This window comes from Canis lupus, chromosome X (genome assembly GCF_011100685.1).
Source record: "Canis lupus familiaris isolate Mischka breed German Shepherd chromosome X, alternate assembly UU_Cfam_GSD_1.0, whole genome shotgun sequence".
NCBI classification, from domain to species: Eukaryota; Metazoa; Chordata; class Mammalia; order Carnivora; family Canidae; genus Canis; species Canis lupus.
Window position 1 is genome coordinate 101175499 of NC_049260.1, and position 21982 is coordinate 101197480.

A 21982-nucleotide genomic window follows, 5' to 3' on the forward strand; every position below is an offset into this window, starting at 1 on the left:
AGAGTTAGGAAAATTGGAACAGCTCTTTTGGGGCAGAGCCTCAGTGTGCAGGCTCTGGGGTGCTTCCAAAGTTGATGGGCTGCAGCTGCTTTTCTACCAAGGCCCTCACTCCTCTATCAACTTCCTTTCTCTTTCCTCCTTGAAATTGTGTGTTGGTTAGTCAGTATTGCTGTGTTCAATCATGAAGCTTCATGCCCCAAAGCTCTCAATCAGATGAGCTTTTGTGATGTACACCAACAAGAAAGCCTAAGCCAGAAGTGTACATAAGGTGATGGCTAGCATCTAACCAAGAATGGCATAGAAGGGCCACACTAGACCAAGTTTCCCTGGAGAAAAGGGATTCCAACCTAAGAGAAGAAAGCAAGACTAGAATTGTTGACGATGAAGTATAATAATGCCTCTGGATGAAATGTGAATTTGCTGGCTCTGGAGAGGATCTTTTGGTCTCAGAAGAGAATCTAGGGAATACAAACCTCACATGAATTATTAAAAATTCTCTATTTTCCAAGACAAACAGAATAGAAAGCATTTGTTCTGTTACCTGGCTTCTATGTTCATAGCCTCATAGTTGAAGGTTACACTTTACAATACATACAGAATACAAGCCTTTAGCTATTCAATTTCTAGAATATTCTCTGGCCATTCATGTTACAAAGATCTCATGTCTTTTCCTAAACTATCTTGAGACATTAGTTCACCAAGATAAAATGCTAATCGTATAGTGGTACTGTAGCCTAATACTTACTTGTTTTGTGGCTCCTAGAAGATACTCAAATGAGCACATGTTGAGATGTGGCAAGGAAAGCATCACAGTCCAATTACCTGGAAAGAAGCAGGGAGGAGATAAGCAATAAGATAGAACAAAGACAGAAAGAGTAGGAACAGAATGTGGTGTGAAGGATAAAAGGGGAAGAAAAGAGATTTATTCAGGGAGATTAGCTTTAGCACATCCATGTACTGGGTTCCCTAAGCCAGCAGGGTCATTTAGAATTGATTTGGGAGACAAAAAGTTTGAATGCATTCTATACTTGTTTCTGCTCCCTATCAGAACACTATATTTGATGATTGGTCTTTTGGCACAAGACTTAAAAAATGCATAACTGTGAAGGCAGAAAGCACGGTACATATTAATCAGTGGTTGGTGCAACACACATTTATTGTAGCTCACAGTGATCTGAATTTGCTCCATTTCAACCCACTGGACTGCTAGATAATGTGAATTGGAGCCTGAATGTCTAGTCTGGGGCAGAATACAGCCCCTGGAATTTTTTTCTGAATCTCTATTTATCAAGCTCCCTGACTGATGTAAAAATCCATACAACAGAGACGGCTTCAACATTTTTTTCCTTCTGAAGAAAAATACTCTTTTTCAGGTAGTTCATCCTCTAGGCTGCAGACTAAACACAATTTTTAAGTCTAAGCATTAATTAGAGAGATAAAGAAATGTATCTCCCTTTGTTCAGAAGGAGAATTCTATTGAGCCTTTGACAATGAAGCTGCTTAAGGGACAGACTGAGTCACTGTTTCTGCACAGAGCTTCTGTAGAAGGAAGATAAAGAGTTCACTCGTGGAGGAGTCTGGCTTTCTGCCATCCTCTTGCTGCTTCCTCTGGACTCCAGTAGGAAGTAGAGTCCTAAAAGTAAATAAAAGGTCCAAGGAGGCCAAGTTGAAGACTGTGACTTGAAACCACAAACCAGAATACTCCTTTGGGGTACCTATTTGCCTCAGAAAGCCTTTGTGAGAGTTTGTCCCCATTTTAGGCCCTGCTGCTTTCCCCTAGCATCAGCTGACAGATAGAGTGAGCTCACAAAAAGGCCACTCAGGAACCCAGCCAAGATAGCTTTCTCACAGGCACAGAAGGCTTCTTGAAGTCATACTACTAGTTTATCAAGGGCCTCAGGGTGGAGGGGAGTGTTCCATTTTGCTCATCCACAGACTTTAAAAAGTAGCCTTGGGGTGCCTGGGTGGCTCAGTCAGTCAAGCATCTGACTTTTTTTTTTTTTTAAAGATGAATTTATATTTACTTTGTTTTTGTTGTTGTTGTTGTTGTTGTTTTTAATTTATGATAGTCACACACAGAGAGAGAGAGGCAGAGACACAGGCAGAGGGAGAAGCAGGCTCCATGTACCGGGAGCCCGACATGGGATTCGATCCCGGGTCTCCAGGATCGCGCCCTGGGCCAAAGGCAGGCGCCAAACCACTGCGCCACCCAGGGATCCCAGCATCTGACTCTTGATCTCTGCTCAGGTCTTGATCTCAGAGTCATGAGTTCAAGGCATTCAGGCCCAGAATGGAGCCTACTTTAAAAAAATAAATAAATAAAAATTAAAAATAAAAAGTATCCTTGGTAACAGGGGAGAAGCTGTAAACAGCAGCACCCTCAAGGCCACCTCCAACCGGGGATTAAATGAAGGGCTTGAGGAACACCATATACCTCCTGACAGTGTGCTCAGTGCCTGAGCACATGCAGGTCCCTGACTATAATCCCAGGCCCTTCTCCTGAAAGGATTGGCCAGTCCATTCCACTATAGTTCCTGCTGCCTTTAGGCCATTCTCACACATCTCATTGGATCCCACCATTCAAAACCTTGGCTTTTTTTTTTTTTTCTTTTTCTGTTTGGATTTAAGAAAAGCTTTTAATTGAGGAATTATATATATAACACACAAACCCTAGTGTCCAGCAGTTTATTTTCACAAGCTAAATACATCCATGTAACTGGTACCCAGACCAAAAATTAAACTACTGCTAGTATCCTAAAAGATCCCATTCCCTTCTAATCACTATCACCCAAGGATAACTATGCTGTCTTCTACTAGCTTAAATTTCTTGTGTTCTTGTGTTTTATGTAAATTTAATCCTAGAATATGTACTTATGTCTAATTTCTTTGCTCACTATTGTGTTTTACAGGGTCATTCAAATGGTCAAATATAGTTTTAGAATGATCCTTCTCATTTCTGTTAATTATATATTCACCCAAAGTAATACTAATTTATTTATCCATTCCACTACTGAAGGGAATTGGGTAGTTTCTTTATTACTAGCTGTCACAAATAAGGTTGCTTTGAACATTCTAGCACAATGAATATATATATATATATATTTATTCCCATGGACTTTAGCTTTCCCATCTCTGCCAAGCTCAAAGCTGTGCCCAATTCTAAATCTCACTACATAGCAGCTGATAGGACTAATTAAGTATTGTGATTTTTAGTGCCAAATGTGGCAAACAGCTTGGCCCCCATGTTCACATCCTACATAATCCTCTTCTATTGAGTGTTAGACTCCTGATTTGCTTCTCAATATGAGGAAATGACAAAGGTGATGGGCTGTCACTTCTATGATTACGCTATATTATATTTATACATATACATTATAATATATATATATTTATAGGTATAGGTATATAGCAATAGGGATGGGCTGTCACTCCTATGATATCTTTCTCTCTCTTTCTCTCTCTCTTTCCGTCTCTCTCTCTCTCTCTCTCTCTCACACACACACACACACACACACACACACACACACACACATTGTAAAAAGGCTATAGAAGGGCTACCTGAAAAGTAACTGCAGATAGCCTCTAGTTGCTGAAAGTGGCCTCTGGTCCACAACCAGTAAGAAAACAGAAACTGAGTTCCAATAGCTGCAAGATTAAGTCTAGCAACAAACTAAACGATCTTCGAAATAGATTTTTCGCAGTCAGGATTTCAGATGAGAATACAGTTGGGTGACACCTTGATTGCAGTACAGAAGACCTACTTAAGCCATGCCCAGACTTCTGACTTACAGAGACTGAGATAATAAATGTGTGCTGTCTTACCTCACTAACTGTGCTAATTTGTGACATGGTATATTAATTTTCTATTGCTGCTATAGAACCTCACCACAAACTTAGTATCTTCAAACAACACATGTCTATTATCTTACAATTCTGGAAGTCAAAAGTCATAGAATCGAGGTGTTGGCAGGGCTGCATTCCTGCTTTAGGGGAGAATCAGTTTCCTTGCCTTTTCCAGCTTCTAGAGGTCACCTGGATTACTTGGCTTATGAACCCTTCTTCCATCTTCAACATTTTGTCTGTCTCTCTGACCTCTTTTTTTTTTTTATCATACTTCCTTCTGACTCTGACCTTCCCACCTTCCTCTTATCAGGAAATTTATGATTTCATTGGGCATACTCAGATAACTCGAAATTATCTCCTTGAGATCATTAATTTAATCACATCTGTAAAGTTTCTTTTGTCATATAAGGTAACACATTCAGAGGTTCTGAAGATTAGAATGTGGACATCTTTGGGAGGCCATTATTCTGACCACCACTTGCTGCAATAGAAAACTAATACACCAAGTATCATGGGAATTTCTCTCTTCCTAAATGCTGTTCATCCCATTACATCAAATAATAGGGCTATAGGGATTGTCCAAGCAGCAACAAGTCCTCCTCCAAAGCCTGTTCTCTCAAAGTTCATGTATTATTTCAACAAATCACTTAACACTTTCTGGGAATTCATTCTGGAGAATCACTGACAAGAGAATAACATACTCTAGTGGAAAAAATGTATCTCTTTTTTTCTCATCTTCATGAGATGGGGATGAGTATTTATATGAGAATACACTTAAGAAATCTTTCTCTTTATAAGCCAATGGTTTTTGAGCTAGACAAGATAGAAGGGTGTGTTGACTGTTCTTAATCTTAACATACAGCAACCTAGTATATCAATTAAAACTAAGTTTGGTGGGGAACCTTGGGTGGCTCAGCAGTTAAGCACCTGCCTTTGGCCCGGGGCATGATCCTGGAGTCCCAGGATCAAGTCCCACATCGGGCTCCCTGCATGGAGCCTGCTTCTCCCTCTGCCTGTGTCTCTGCCTCTCTCTCTCTTTCTCTCTCATGAATAAATAAATAAATAAAATCTTAAAAAAGAACTAAGTTTGGCTATAAGATGGACCTCAAATATCTGAAGTTCATTTCTCTATTACATGAAAGTCTGGAGGTAGGCAATCTAAAACTTGCAATTGCAGTTGTGGTCCACTAAAATTTCAGGGACTTTACATTCATCCAGAAACTGAATGAGGAGGGGAGGAAGAAAAAAGAAGACCGAACATGCTAATTTTAAGAGAAGTTGCTCAAAACTGCCACAAAATTCTACTATCATCCCATTGGCATAATATGGCTACATCTGACAACAATAAAGGAGTTCTTTTTGTGGATGGTCATAAGCCCAACAAGAAATTGGTGATTCTTATTACTGTTGAAGAAGGGTAGAATGGAAATTAGGGGTAACTCTATGAAAAAGCCAACTTTATGGTTTGAATCTGATGACCTTAAGTAACTATACCAGAAGCCTGTGGTTTTCTGGAGACCATTATTGTTTAAAAAAAAAACTCTTAGAAAATTCAAATGGGATCCTGGAAATTACAGCATACATACATTTGAGTGTTTGAGAAACACCCTCAAATATTCTGTTCCCTCTCCTCACATCACATTAGTATCTAAACTTTTTTTAATTTTACCTTCATTATATTAATTTATTTATTCTCCATTGCCAGTGCCATAACAGAGCCTCATCATATTTGATGTGGATTAGTGTAACAATGTGTAAAAGATAAGCAGAGATCTTGCTTCCTATTTCTTCTGTCCTATTCCATATCATACCATACACACAAGATATCATCCATATCAGTCACACTGTTGAATTTTTAAAAACTCATACATTACACTGCTCAGAAATATCTTGCCATATTTGAATCTGATGAAGAGTTCCCTAAGTGGGCCATGTCAGAAAGAACCATTACAGGCCAAGTCTTTTAGCAAGAGGCAAAGTTCCAAGATGTCATTATGTACCCACTTCTTATTTCTTCTCTCACAACCATCCAGGGCTCTTTGCTTTGTTCCATTAAAGTAATAATATCTGGACCCCTCTGAACAGAGTTCAGACTTTCAGAGTTCAGACTTTCAAACTCTTCCAAAGCAAAGTCTATGACCACATACGTGAAGGTCATTATCTCTAAAACCAAACCTTGATTTTTATCAACAAGAATTATTTACTACTCCTCCTCAAGAGCCTAATTCTGAGACTGCAGATCCTCCTTATTACTAGTTAGGGTCAGGAAAATAAAAAGTGATGCCAGGTGGAAATCTGTATCTAAACAAGGAATAGAGAATACTGGAAATGGTAAATATATGGATTTTTCTTATTTTTAAAATATCTTCAAAAGATAATGGACTATATAAACAAAAATAACAAGGTAGTGTGAAATTTATAACATATATAAAAGTAAAATGTATGGCAATAAAAGCACAAAGAATGGGAGAAATAGAAATAAAATATTGTAAAGTTCTCATACCATATATGAAGTAGTATAATGTAACTTGAAGGCAGACTGTGATTAGTTAAAGATGTTTTCTATAAACTCAAAAGTAACCACCAAGATAAAACAAAGAGTTATAGCTAATAAACTAACAAAGGAAATAAAAATTATAAAAATAGAATCATAAAAAATATTTAATTTATCCAAAATAATGCACAAAAATAGGAAAGAGGAACAGAGAACAGATGGGATAAACAGAAAACAAGTAGCAAGATGACAGATTTAAACCTAACAATATCAATGGTCACATTATATGTAAATGGTCTAAATATCTGAATTAAAAGGCCATGATCATCAGATTAAATAGAAAAGCAAGACCCAACTAGATGCTGCTTATGAGAAACACATTTCATATCTAAATATATAGGCATATATTTAGATACATATAGGTAGGTTAAAAGTAAAAGGATAGAAAATATACATCATGTTAACATTCATCAAAAGAAAGCTGAGCATCCGTATTACTATCAGGAAAATTAGATTTCAGAATATTACCAGGAATAAAGAAAACTATTTCATAATGATAAAAGGGTCATTTCATCAAGATGACATAAACAACCCTAAACATTTATGCTCCTAAAAACAGAACTTCAGTACACATGAAATAAAGGCTGAAAAAACTGCAAGGATAAATAGATCAATTCACGATTATAGTTGGACATTTCAACACCTCTCTCTCAGCAACTGACAAAACTAATTAGGCAGAAAATCAAGATATAAAATATTTTAAGAACACTGCCAAGCAACCTTACTTAATTGATATTTATGGAGCACTCTACTCAATAGCAGAATACAAACTATTTTCAGGTATACATAGAACATTACCAAGACAACCATATTATGGACACGTCTTGATAAACAAGTCTTGGTAAATCAAAAGATTCAAGTCATAAAAATTATATTCACTGTTCAAATGGAATTAAATTATAAATAAGTTCTGAACAGGCCAATAACAAAGGAGGAAATTGAAGCAGTCATCAAAAAACTCCCAAGACACAAAAGTCCAGGGTCAGATGGCGTCCCAGGGGAATCCTATCAAACGTTTAAAGAAGAAACAATATCTATTCTACTAAAGCTGTTCCGAAAGATAAAAGGGATGGAATACTTCCAAACTTGTTCTATGAGGCCAGCATCATCTTAATTCCAAAACCAGACAAAGACCCCACCAAAAAGAGAATTATAGAGCAATATCCCTGATGAACATGGATGCAAAAATTCTCAACAATACTGGCCAGTAGAATCCAACAATACATTAAGAAAATTATTCACCATGACCAAATGGGATTTATCCCCGGGATGCAAGGCTGGTTCAACACTCATAAAGCAATCAATGTGATAGATCATATCAACAAGAGAAAAAACAAGAACCATATGATCCTCTCATTAGATGCAGAGAAAGCATTTGACAAAATACAGCATCCATTCCTGATCAAAACTCTTCAGAGTGTAGGGATAGAGGGAACATTCCTCAGCATCTTAAAAGCCATCTACAAAAAGCCCACAGTAAATATCCTCAATGGGGAAACACTGGGAGCCTTTCCCCTAAGATCAGGAATAAGATGGGGATGTCCACTCTCACCACTGCTATTCAACATAGTAATGGAAGTCCTAGCCTCAGCAATCAGGAAAGAAAAAGAAGTACAAGGCATTCAAATTGGCAAAGAAGAAGTCAAACTCTCCATCTTTGCAGATTACATGATACTGTACATAGAAAACCCAAAAGACTCCACCCCAAGATTGCTAGAACTCACACAGCAATTTGGCAGCGTGGCAGGATACAAAATCAATGCCCAGAAATCAGTGGCATTTCTATACACTAACAATGAGACTGAAGAAAGCGAAATTAAGGAGTCAATCCCATTTACAATTGCACCCAAAAGCATAAGATACCTAGGAATAAACCTAACCAAAGAGGTAAAGGATCTATACCTTAAAAACTACATAACACTTCTGAAAGACACTGAAGAAGACACAAAGGAAAAATATTCCATGCTCATGGATTAGAAGAATTAATATTGTGAAAATGTCAATGCTACCCAGGGCAATTTTCACATTTAATGCAATTCCTATCAAAATACCATGGACTTTCTTCAGACAGTTGGAACAAATCATCTTAAGATTTGTGTGAATCAGAAAAGATTCCGAATAGCCAGGGGAATATTAAAAAAGAAAACCAGAGCTGGGGGGCATCACAATGCCAGATTTCAGGTTGTACTACAAAGCTGTGGTCATCAAGACAGTGTGGTACTGGCACAAAAACAGACACATAGATCAACGAAACAGAACAGAGAACCCAGAAATGGGCCCTCAACTCTGTGGTCAACTAATATTCAACAAAGCAGGAAAGACTATCCACTGGAAAAAGAACAGTGTCTTCAATAAATGGTGCTGGGAAAATTGGACAGCCATGTGCAGAAGAAAACTAGACCATTCTCTTACACCATACACAAAAATAAACAAAATCGATGAAAGATCTAAATGTGAAACAAGATTCCATCAAAATCCTAGAGGAGAACACAGGCAACACCCTTTTTGAACTTGGCCACAGCAACTTCTTGCAAGATACATCTATAAAGGCAAGGGAAACAAAAGCAAAAATGAACTATTGGGACTTTATCAAGATGAAAAGCTTCTGCACACCGAAAGATACCATCAACAAAACTAAAAGACAATCTACAGAATGGGAGAAGATATTTGCAAATGACGTATCAGATAAAGGGCTAGTATCTAAAATCTATAAAGAACTTATTAAACTTAACAGCAAAGAAACAAACAATACAATCATGAAATGGGCAAAAGACATGAACAGAAATCTCACAGAGGAAGACATAGACATGGCCAACAAGCACATGAGAAAATGCTCCACATCATTTGCCATCAGGGAAATACAAATCAAAACCACAATGAGACTCTCACATCAGTGAGAATGGGAAAAATTAACAAGACAGGAAACAACAAATGTTGGAGAGGATGTGGAGAAAGGGGAACCCTCTTGCACTGTTGGTGGGAATGTGAACTGGTACAGCCTCTCTGGAAAGCTGTGTGGAGGTTCCTCAAAGAGTTAAAAATAGAGCTACCCTATGACCCAGCAATTGCACTGCTGGGGATTTACCCCAAACATACAGAGGCAGTGAAACGCTGGAACACCTGCACCCCAATGTTTATAGCAGCAATGTCCACAATAGCCAAACTGTAGAAGGAGCCTCGGTGTCCATTGAAAGATGAATGGATAAAGAAGATATGGTCTATAATATACAATGGAATATTACTCAGCCACTAGAAACGACAAATACCCACCATTTGCTTCAATGTGGATGGAACTGGAGGGTATTATGCTGAGTGAATTAAGTCAATTGGAGAAGGACAAACATTATATGGTCTCATTCACTTGGGGAATATAAAAAAAAGTGAAAGAGAATAAAAGGGAAAGGAGAGAAAATGCGTGGGAATATCACTGAGGGTGACAGAACATGAGAGACACCTAACTCTGGGAAAGGAACAAGGGCTAATGGAAAGGGAGGTGGGCAGGGGGTTGGTGTGACTGGGTGATGGGCACTGAGGGGGGCACTTGACAGGATGAGCACTCGGTGTTCTGCTATATGTTGGTAAATTGAACTCCAATAAAAAATTATAAATAAGTAGCAGAAAATATCTGGAAATTTCCCTAATATCTGGAAAGTTAATACTACACTCATAATCGGTGGGTCAAAGAAGAATTCAAAGGGGAAGTTAGAAAGTATTTTGAACCAAATGAAAACACAACCTCTCCAAGGCTGGAGTTACCACCAAAGCAATACTTAAAGTGAAATTTCTAGTGCTAAATGCCTATGTGAGAAGAAAGATCTCAAGTCAGTGACCTCAGCTTCTACCTTAAGAAACTAGAAGGAAGAAAAAAAAAAGAAACTAGAAGGAAGCATATAAAACTCAGAACAAGAAGAAAGAAAAAACAGTAAGAGCAGGGAGGGCAGGGCAGGATGAATTACAAAGGGGCATGAGGAAACTAAGAAGTATTGAATATGCTCATCATCTTGATTGTGGTAATGGTTTCACAGATGTAAACATATACCAACATTTATCAAATAGTATACTTGACACTGTGTAGTCATATCATGTATGTCAATTATACTTCAATAAATCAATTTTTAAAATGTAATCCAGATAGCATAGTAAATGTTCTGTTTCCAGTTGTCAGATTAAGTACCTAACCAATTCCTTGAGCCTCCTCCCTACTGAAGAATGAGTCACCGCAAAAGAGAAGATGAAAATGCAGGCGGCGATTTGCCAAATGGATATAATAAAACCTGACCCTGATAACTTCACAGATCAAAGTGAAGATCAAAGTGATAACAAACAGTGCTCATTACAAACTTAGAAAAATGTTCTAAAAATGTGAAGGGATTATCTCTCTAGTTTCAGGTTTCCTGGTGAAGTGAATAATAGAACTAACCACAGTCAAATTTGGAAATGGATAAAGTTTATCTTTGATTCTGTCCCCTGGCCCTCATGCCATCATGCTTGTGACACCCAAAGCCAGGGAAGGCCTAAACATTCCTCATCTTGCAACTCTTTCTCCTTTTCTCTCTACTAAACCTCAATCAAGCTCCCCTGGAGATTATGCTCTCAACTAAATGACAGTAAATGCTAAATAAGCAATTCAGATAAATGATTTTCTTAAAAGCTATTTACTAGTACATTGTCTTTGACTCTCAGTGGTTTACTATGCCTTAACACTGGTTAAATGCTAATTTCAACAAAATCCTTCATTGACTGGCTTTTACTAGGGGGTGGCATTTGGAGGTAGATGGTCCCTTACTCAGTTTATCCTTTCAGAAACTAAACACTTCTTAGAAATCTCTTCTGTTGAGTTTACAATGCTGCAGTTTTTCTGCTCTAGTTATTTTATTATAAGCCAGGGATCTATTACATGAGCATTCCTGGAACTCCTATAAATTTCATTCCTCCTCCGCCCCATGCATGTGTGCACACCTTTAAAAATATAAGAAAACAAAGCAGCTCAGATCAGTAACAGCACTGCAATGTACAATTTCATCCCTTGTATATCACTTCAGGATTATAATTAAATCGTTAAAATGCATTGCTAATCTGTAAATCTGGTCTCATTAGCATAAGTGTGCTCCATAATTACTAAACACACAGTAAATGCTTGCGACTTTAACAGGCTTTTGGACCAGTAAGCCTGTGTGAATGCTTCTCCATACATGATAGCCTAAGAGCTTCTGGAAAAGCTTTCTCCAATTTCGTTCTGTATGTCAGTCCAGTGGCATTGGTTTTACTTTTTTTTGGAATAGATAATAGGTTCATAGAGGTCACTATCAGACTTCCAGCAAGCTCTCATAACCAGTTTTGTTTTTTGTTTTTGTTTTATGTAATTAGTCTGAGACAGTCTAGCTCTATCTTTTGAAATAAAGTAGAAAATAAAGACTTATGGAAAGGATCAGTCTTCTGGAGTCTTTCTGAGAAAATTATAAGAGAATTTAGTCAATTGGCAACTTCACTTGCCTCAACGTCCTTGAATTGTTTTCTTACCCAAATATTTTTTGGATGCTACAGTCCTACCTCACTGCATTGAGGGTGGATTTTTTTCTTGTTTTAATTGATTAAATTTCAGCTTATCATTATTGTTTTAGGACGTGGCTATACTTGAGCATTTAGGATTTTTTAAAAAGATTTTATTTATTTATTCATGGGAGAGAGAGAGAGAGATACAGAGACAGAGACATAGGCAGAGGGAGAAGCAGGCTCTCTGCAGGAGCCCAATGTGGGACTCGACCCCAGACCCTGGGATCACGCCCTGAGTCAAAGGCAGAGGCTCAACAAAAGCCACCCAGGCATTCTGAGATTTTTTTTTTTTTTTTACGAGATAAGCAATGTACCATGCACTGATCAGTTCCACTGCCAAGTAGATGACCACATTCTCGCCAGGCTAGCCATGGCTCATTCCTCCCCTGTGTTACTCTGCCCTGCACTTTCCTTCCTGGGGCCATCATACCTCTTCCCCATCACAGGATTTGGTTACAGATTCCTACTGCCAGTACTGCCAACCTCCCTAGCCTTGATCATAAAGCTAAAAGAAAGGGTTTGTGGTAGAACAAAAACTCTCTCCCTGTCTCTCCCTATCTCCCTGTCATCTCCTAGAGTGGTATTTTTCTGTCTTCTTTGTAGGCACTGACAGTGGACATTGGGAGAGTTTGTGGGGGGTGGTCCCCACTAGTTGAAAACAACTCACCCACCTTCTTCCCTGAGGTCACTCAATGAGTGGGGTAAGATTTGAAAACTTATTTTCTTTCAAAAATTCTCAAAGAGCTGGGGAATCCTCTTTCTCTTTTCCACCAACCTTTCCAAAGAGAAAAAAATACAACAAAGGAGATAAATGGTCTTTTAGAGTAATGAGATGCTAAATACAACTTCTAAATCTAGAAGCAAGGAGTCTTCCTGAATTCTCCCTAAAATGGTCCCTTGATATGCTTCTTCCTTTTTTATATCTAATGGACTCCCTATAACACTGTTCTCACAGATCTTTGGGGCTCATATACACCTTAGATTTGCATAACCCTCCAAAGATGCAATCCTTCCTTATAGCCTTTATTTCCAAAGGCCCTGGGCCTGGATGTGTGACTATCATAGTGCTTTCTTAATTATTAATTTAGAAGGTGGGGGTGGATTCCCCCTGGCATTTTCCTCTTTCCCTTCTCTTCATTCAAAATGGAAGTTGTTGCTCTGTGCTTATTGTCTCAGAAGAGGCATGTGGCAGAGTAGAAAACAATGAGCTGGCCAATTATTCTGGCTTTTAAGTTCCCAAAGCTAAAGCCCTTAGGAGGAGAGGATTCCTGGAAAAGACAAGGAATAGCCCCACCTATGAAGGAAGATGTAATCCCACAGCTGGGGGAAGTAAGAGCCTGAGAGACAGGTGTTCTTCATCCCACTTTCTGACCTTGCCTGCAGGGCAAAAGCAAGATGCTAAAGAATGAGGTGATCTTCAAAATAGAAGAGCCTAGAGCCCCTAATTTTCAGGTTTTATCCTAAGGAGACATCAAGACCCCACAGAAGAAAAGGCAATATAGACCCCCCCCAATGAAAGGTGGAGATGAATAAGAGGATACAGAGTGAGTGCACACCTGTAGCAAGACCTTATTTTTACTCATGCTCCCTCTGCTGCCTGAGAATCTTCTATATTGGTGTTCTTTTCAGCTCAGAAAGGCTTTGCAATTTCAGGTAGGAATCTAGCCTGTCAGTGGACTTTTGTTGTGAATATTCCACATTAGAACCTCAAAATATTGGGGGTGTATTCATCTCTAGAATAGATGGACTTCCTATTGGTGCTCCTCAGGCCAAAGGACAAGAGATAAGTACCCCCAATTTCCTGGCTGGAAGTGCTGGAAAGGATTATAAGACATGGACAAAATCTCATCTTAATGATTAGTTCATCTTAAATCACTTTTTCTGATATATAATATTAATTTTTAAATCTTGCTTTTGTATACATGTATAATTTATGTGGAAATTTAGTAATGAATACCTTTTAAATTCCAAAAGGTGATTGTAAAGCACATCACATAATGAAAATATGAAATTTGGGTTTGCCTTAAAATTAAAGAATGCAATCATATGTAGACTTACAGAATGTAAAATCAGGAATGGGGGCATGGCATATTTGATCCCATGCAAAGATTAGGAATTCTGTACTGAAATGAAGATATCTAGAGCTTTGTTGTAAATATAATCTAAACCTTTTGATCTCAATGGAAATTGTTCTAATTCCAAATTTGTCTCACAAATTCTAACAGAGACAGATAATCTGGAAGTGTTTCAAATCTAAAGGAAAAAAATTTCCTTGAAGCTTCTGGGTAGATTTTAAAGATGTGTGTTCCAGTAATTACTATATTTCATTTTTATATACTCTGGTTGTATTTTCTAACATCTTAAATTGGCTTTTAGAAGTTTGAATTCATATAGTATTAAGGTACTTATCCAAGAGCCTCTAAGAAACTAAAATTCTTCAACACAAGTAGATAAAATTAAATAAGGATATTGGTAATATATACAAAGTAAAATCTGAATTATGAGTCATGAATCAAAGGAGGGTTTGGGACAAAACCTTCAAACTTTAGAGTAGTGTTTTTGGTAATCATACGGAATTCTAATATTCTAGGTATCATCTTGATCCTTAACAGAAAGTTAAAGATAATGAATGTCACTTCATTAAAATAATACTAATTGGAAAAATAATTTTATATACTATAAAGTTTAGTTAATAATACATAGCATGAAACGTAATTATTAAGGGTATATCACAAAGGAGAAGAGCGTGTAGCTCAGAAAAGAGCAAGAAATTAAGTAGTTTTAAGATAAGGACAAAATACAGTAGAGTTAAAAATATTTGAAAATGTGAAGTTCTAATATTACTAGATATTATTATATAATAGGAGTCAGAATTGGTTCATTCAGCCAAAAATCATATACATGAATCTTGTACAATTCTATATGGAACAGAACCTTGTAAACTGAACATTTGTAATTTTCCATCATCTTTAGGTAGACAGATATATAGACCCTCCCCCGTCCACTTTAGTTCCTGTCTCTACCATGCAGAGTAGTAGAGACCTTCACTTTCTAAAGCCTAAGAATTATCAATGGCTAAAAATTAAGGCCTTCAAATTGAAAGCAAATAATTGAATGAAACTATCAGATAAATTTATTTAACCACACAGAACGACAAGCTAAGAGTGATTTTAGAAGAAATATGACTGTACATTCTTAATGGGATGCAGCGAAGATCAAAAAGAACTGTATTGAAAATCTTTAACTTTGTTCCATAATTTTATTGTTTAATGTGTATTGTTTGGAACTCTTGTTTTATCAGACTAAACAAATAATTACATTTATTATATTAGGAATCAAAAATTTAGGAAGGAATTCTTTACTTTTAGAAAAGAATTGGAAATACCAAGATGAAACAAGAAAAAGCACAAAATCTTTTCTAGCTCTGTTCATTGAAATGACCCAAGAGCAATGAAACCCCGCCAGTGCCCCCTAGTGCTCAGATTCTGGTCTAATACTATTTTTCCACTAAAAGGAATCAGGTCCTTGGAGAAATGAGTGATTCCCTGTCTGGGTCGGAAACGTACAATATAAGACTGGAAAATCTTATGCCAGAAAGCAACAAAGCTTTTGATGATTAGTGGATAGTATGAGGAAGACATAGGAGCAAATTTATTTTTATTTTAGAGAGAAAGAGAGAAAAAGAGAGAGAGGGAGAGAGAAAATGAGAGTGCGGCACAGTGGGCAGAGGGAGATGGAGAGAGCATGGAGCCTGAGACAGGGCTTTATCTCATGAGCCCAAGACCACAACCTGAGCTGAAACCAAGAGTTGGATGCTCAACAGACTGCACCCCCCAGGCACCCCCAAAGAGCAATTAAAAAGGATTCCCACTGGCCATAAAATGATTTTTTAAAAGAGAACATAATGACCATAGTTGATTAAATATATGAGAAGCCATATTTCTATAATGATACACAAAGAGAAAATATAAGAAGTGATTTTTAAAAGACAGTGAATTGTGATGCCTGGGTGGCTCAGTGGTTGAGTGCCTGCCATTGGCCCAGGGCATGATCCTGGAGTCCCAGGATCGAGTCCTGCATCGGTCTCCCTTCATAGAGCTTGCTTCTATCTGCCTGCATCCCTGCCTCTGTGTGTGTGTGTGTGTGTGTGTGTCTCATGAATAAATAAAATATTTTTTAAAAAGTAAAAGACAGTGAATAGAATTGAATGCATATTTCCATGGAGTATTATTTCTCATTCATGAAGCAATATTGATTAATTTATTGTTGCAATGGAGAATATAGAAATTAAAATAGTAAATACATCAGTTGGAGGGCATTTTCTGACTCCAGGGGAATATCAGAATAGTTTGTGGTCTCAAATCAGACAAAGCCAGGTGAAATATCTAGAACTCAGTTGGGTATAAATTTAAGTACTCTTAAGATTTCTATGGTTTAAGAACATGAGTGAGTGTGAAAAGTATTAACATACCTCAGGATCCCATAAATTTTCAAGTTCTTTAGAGTTAGAAGAAATACATCAATATGAGGTTTTATCAATTGGAATGGAAGCCGTAGACCTTATGATGCAATGTATAAAACCTTAATCCAGGGAAGTAGGCTAAGTAGCTGATCACTCATCTCTTAAGGTTATGGATCACTCACAGAACACCATAAATAGGGTTAAAATACCCTACTACCAGGGTCATAAATGAGAATCTAGTCAGCCTCCAGGCCTAAATCTCTGGTAGTAAATATCCTTATTTAGTTGGTATGGTAATTCTTTATGTGGGATGATTTAGAATTATAGAGATATTTAAAAGAGATAGCCCATTGTATTTATATTTTTGTGTAAAGAAGAAAGCTCTGCATATTCGATATTTTATGTATTTGTGATACATGAAAAGATCTGCCCTGTCAGTGGTAGCCTTGTAAACCTAATGTTAAGTGTGTAATTAATTTGGGGTCTGGATTTCAAAATGAAATCTTGTGTTTTTCAGTATTGACACGTTTAAGACCCTTAAGGCTTGTCATTTTTATGAATTTATTTAATTTTTAAGAAACTTATAGTTTCTAGGTAGATTTGTTTGGTAGACAGGAGAGTTAAAATACTAAAGTACTGGTACATGCTCAAGGTGATACAGCTGTTAACACTGCTTCCCACACAGATGCACAGACTGTCAGCTCACAGCAGAAGCCCCTCTGTTCTTTCCCCAGGTCCTACCTGTCCCATCAACATGATGGGGCCTCGCTAAGAGGAAGCCTGCTTGGCCAGCAACCTGTCTCCTCTAGATTCTGTTCACTATACCCTGACCAGAATCCTACAGCACACAATGGGTGAACGGGAATATATAATGGAATAAGTTTAAAATGCTGGAATTATTATGAGATTTTCCAATACAGTATCATCTCAGTGTGCACATGCTACTTTGTGCTAATTATAATGCAAAGAAGCTGCTACAAATGTGATATAGGACACAAGTAGGTTAAAGAACCTTCACCTATCCACAAATTGATTTTATTGACTGTCTCCAGGAAGTGCGATACTCCCATTTCTTAGTTGTCATGTACCTTTTTTTCCTGGAGGCCCCAAGGCTTTCTTCTGCAATAAGGACGTTGCTACTACCATAGTTTTTAAAAAATGCTCCAGAATACATTTTCCCTGTGGAATTCCTCTTAACATGAACTCAATTTTTGTTTTATGGTACAAAATTTCAAACATGCCCTTAAAGCTTTAAAAAAGTCCAACATCAGGGGCACCTGGGTGGCTCAGTCAGTTAAGCATCTGACTCTTGATTTCAGTTCATGTCATGATCTCAGGGTGGTGTCCCATGTTACTAATTAGAAGAGAAAAAGTGCCAGCATAATGATAAATCTCTAATATTCCACTAGACTAACACAGTGACATCACCCCTTTCAAATGGATGTTACCAGCATCTCTTTTAAGTATGCTTTTGGAAGTTTGATAACTTAGGACTACTTATACCTTGCTGAATGTTACTAGGTCTCAATACCTCCATCTGAGGATCTTGAGGATCCTCATTCCCTGCTATCACAAGACAAGACAATTCTTGGGAAGGAATCTTAGATTGTACTCATATATAAAATTCACCCTGACATTATAGGATCAGGGGTATGGTAGGTCTCAGCCTCTGGCTAGTGAGTACTTCTCTACCTCCTCCTTCCTGTAACACACTTCTTATAAACAGAAAAGACTTAATTAAAAATTCTGAGTCTGCACTTTCTTTTTCCATAACAACTTAAAGAAAATTAAGAAAGCTACATTTCATGCACACCTGAGTTTGGGACTGAGATTCATTGCTGCTGCAGGTACACATGAACAGAATTTCTAAAGATAGGAGTGTGGGGAAATTCCTACTGGCAGCTCCTATGGGAACCAAGCTATAAGGTCTAGAGAAAAAGTGAGAAGGGAGAGCCAAGACAGGAACCCAAAGGTGTCTGAAAACACAGATACACACAAAGCAAGCCATAGTGCCACAGTGAGAAAGTAGGAGGGGCCTTCATTCCCTGAGTTAATGAATGCAGTACATGTGTAGGAGCTTTCTGCAGAACTGGGCAGGGAAGGCTTGAGGCCTGGGGATGCTTTAGGCATATTTTGCAAATATTTGATTAACATTAATTTAGTAGGGATAGGATAAAACTGATTTTCTATTATTAAAAACTGAGTCATTTATTAATTAACTCCTACTGGCCAAAGCTATTTTAGCAGCATGTTTTCTGCTTAATTCTTGCTCTCCACATAGTCTTTTGCAAATTTCTGAACCAAACAATTTCTTGAGAGTCCTATTAAAAGGTTTAAAGTTTAGTTAATAAATCTTTTGTTGCCATTATCAGCACTATTCCATACTTGATTGGGTGTCAGAATTTCAGTTATAATTGTAAAATGAACGTGTGGTGGTGCTGTCTGTTTTTTAATTTCCACTTAAGGATGTTGCCTACTTTGGAAGTAGCAGAACCAATTTGCATGTCACTAGTTATGTGAAATTGTGTATGGAAACCTGAATAAATTGGCACTATATTGCTAGTTTTTCCAGTTATGTTTTAAGGCCCATCTAGACTAGAAAGCTATGGTAAGCCTTCCAGTTGGCTGCCTTTTAATTGGCCACCTGGCCTGAGTGGGGAGGAAAAATGCCCTGTGAGCTTACTGGTACTGCTCAAGAGCAGACACTTCATCTCCCAGACTGGTACACTGGACAAAAACTAAATGTTCCAGCACCTTTCTTCAGTTGAAGGCTGGTTTCCATGATTTCTCCTCTGACTTGTACCTCTCTCAGTAGCCCAGGGGCTGGAATGGAGAGTGGTATTCCCATTGACCCAGCACCTTCTTCAGTCTGCATTATGGTCCCTGATACTAATGGCAGTGCTTCATGAAGAATGAGGACAGAGTCATTCAGATACAGGATTGGAGGGCAGGCTTGCCATGTACCGGGTATGCAAGAGAGATACAAGGCAGTAGATATACAAAGAGGAAGCAGGCTGCAATAGAAAGGAAGGAATATTCCTATCGAAAGGCAAATTCATTCAACCAAACCAATTTACTCTAGGCATAGACAATAACACCTATCCTCTTCACAATGACACTTGGGTATTTGGGTGCTCTCAGCAGGGAGGGGGCAAGAGCAGAACCTGCCGCCTAGACCCTACTCCCACTTTAGTTATGATAGTGTCTGAATCCCCCACCCACTCATTTCTTTCACAGCCTAGAAATGTCTTCAAGTCTCTGGGGGAAACAAAAAATCAGATCACTCTTTTGAAAAGTTAAGGAGTTTTGTACAAAGGCCAGGAAAATGGGGCATTAATGCTAGGTGGTTAAATAAACTGTTAAAACAAATCAAGCACTGAGCTTATTATCTGCCTGGCCCCAAAATGGAATAGCTAGGGATAGGAAAAGTACACATATGAAACACAAAATGAAACAAGGCAGTATGCTAGAAACCACGAGATACTCACTCACAGTTACTTTTATCTGATTTATGAAACCCCAAGTGAAATAAAGAGGAGAAAAGTCTAGATTGGGAAGGGCGGGTGATTTGAACCCTTGGTTCAGTGGGAACATCCCCTGGAGACATTTGACGATGTCTGGAGACATTTTGGTTGTCACAACTGGAGGATGCCCCTGGCATCCAGTGAGTGGAGGCTAGCGGATTGCTAAACAGGATACAATGCACAGGATAGCTCCGGCTACAAATACTCTTTCAGCATAAAATGTCAAGAACAAGGAGGTTAAGAAACCCTGCCCTAGAGCAGTGGTTCTCAATTTTTCGCCTGCATCAGAATCCCCTGAAGGACTTGTTAAAATATAAACTGCTAGGACCCACCCTCAGAGTTTCCAATTCAGTAGTTCTGGGTGGAGTCTGAGAACCTGCTTTTCTAACAAGTTCTCAGGGGATTCTGAGGCTCCTGGTCTAGGGACCACACTTTTGAGAGCCCCTGCCCTAGTTCTCAAATCTAATTGCTCTTTCAAATATCCACCTGCTTGAGAATGTGATACTCAGATACCATCAGTGCTTACAAAAGGAAGAAGCAAGAGGCTCCCCTTTAAGCAAAGAGACTTCCCAGAGACTTAATTAAAGTTTGGGAAAGTATCCCGGGAGGCAGGGGTGGGAGGGGGGTCAATAAAATTGATCCAAATAAATTCTTTGCTCATACAAAATAAAACTCACATGCACAAAAAGAAATTTGATCAATAAATTAGTAAATTCAGAGTGAGGAGGGAGTAATTAACAGGCCCATTTAAAGTGCTGAATACATTAAATACAGAATGAGTGACTCCACCGGGACCACTGAAGCAGGAAACACCGATGCATTTGAGAGGCCTGGAAGATTAGAAACATATTTCAACAAGGAGAAAAGAGGAGAGAGAAGGAAGAGCCCAGAATGATGAAGATGCCAAGGCGGGTGGGGTATGTATTAGGGCCTTTGGAGCCTCAGATTTTGAAATCCTATGAAAAGTTTAACAAAATTGCAGCTGTGCTTTTGTGTATCTCTCAGGCACCGGAAACTTTTAAGTAATCTGCTGAGAGAGCTATGCAGGCCACACCTGGTCTAGAACAATTACTATGTCAAGTCCCTTTATATTAAACAAAATGTTTATACCAGGTCAGGTGAAGCAGAGGCAGATCTCACTGATCCAGAACAACTGCAGAATGACCTTGGACACACCTTGGCAGTCTGTAAGATCTCCTGCCAGGAAAACGGAGGCCAAAACAGGCTCCATTGCCACCTCAAGGCACTTGGGTGATGGAAATCAAGTTCTGAGGTAACTTACTATTAAGGTCAAGTAAAAGGCTGTCCTATCTCATACAGACATACATACAGAACAGGAGATGAGGCATGAAGGAAAAACAAATGTATGACTAATGGCAGAGCCATAAAATTATAAATTGCTGCTAAGATGAGCCAAGATATACTTAACCTTCAAGTTAGATGCATAGTAGGCTCTCAGGAAATGTCAGATCCCTTGCTTTGAGGTTAACTTCAGAGTCCAGTTCCCCCCTCCCCCAAGGGAGTCCCCTGGAATTTCTGTTGACAGTGGAAATGTAAACTGGATCAACCATGAATATGAATCATTGTGATAATTCCTTTTGACCTAGTGGAGAACCAGACCTTGGCCAAGAACTGCATTAGCAAGAAACAGACCTCTTTGGCTTCTCTAAGACCTCTCTGAAACATAAGAAATAGCTTATTTTTCTCTAAGAGAACTCAGTCTAGCTCTGTGACTTTCACTCCAGATTAGTAAAGGGCTGGGAAATAATTTTTGCTTTCCATGGAGCCCTGGTCCCCTGATACCATTAAGAAGACTTTCCAAGTCTGAGGAACCTAACTCTGGTATAGGGAAGAGATACCTAAGTGGCTCAGTTGGTTAAATATCTGCCTTCAGCTCAGATCATGAACCCAGGGTCCTGAGATGGAGCCCGATGTTGGGCTCTCTGCTCAGCAGGGGAGTCCGCTTTTCCCTCTCCCTCTGCCCCTACTCCTGCTTGTGTACGTGCTCTCTCTCTGTCAAATAAATTAATAAAATCTTTTTAAAAA

At 38.4% G+C, this 21982-nt stretch overlaps 1 long non-coding RNA gene across 1 annotated transcript in view; it reads right to left on the reverse strand.

Moving 5' to 3' along the window:
* Nucleotides 1-21982, reverse strand: part of LOC106558464 — an 88133-nt gene that overhangs the window by 34060 nt on the left and 32091 nt on the right. The window contains exon 3 of the long non-coding RNA XR_005386433.1: nt 746-822. This is a non-coding gene — a long non-coding RNA (uncharacterized LOC106558464). The remainder of the gene's footprint in view (nt 1-745; nt 823-21982) is intronic.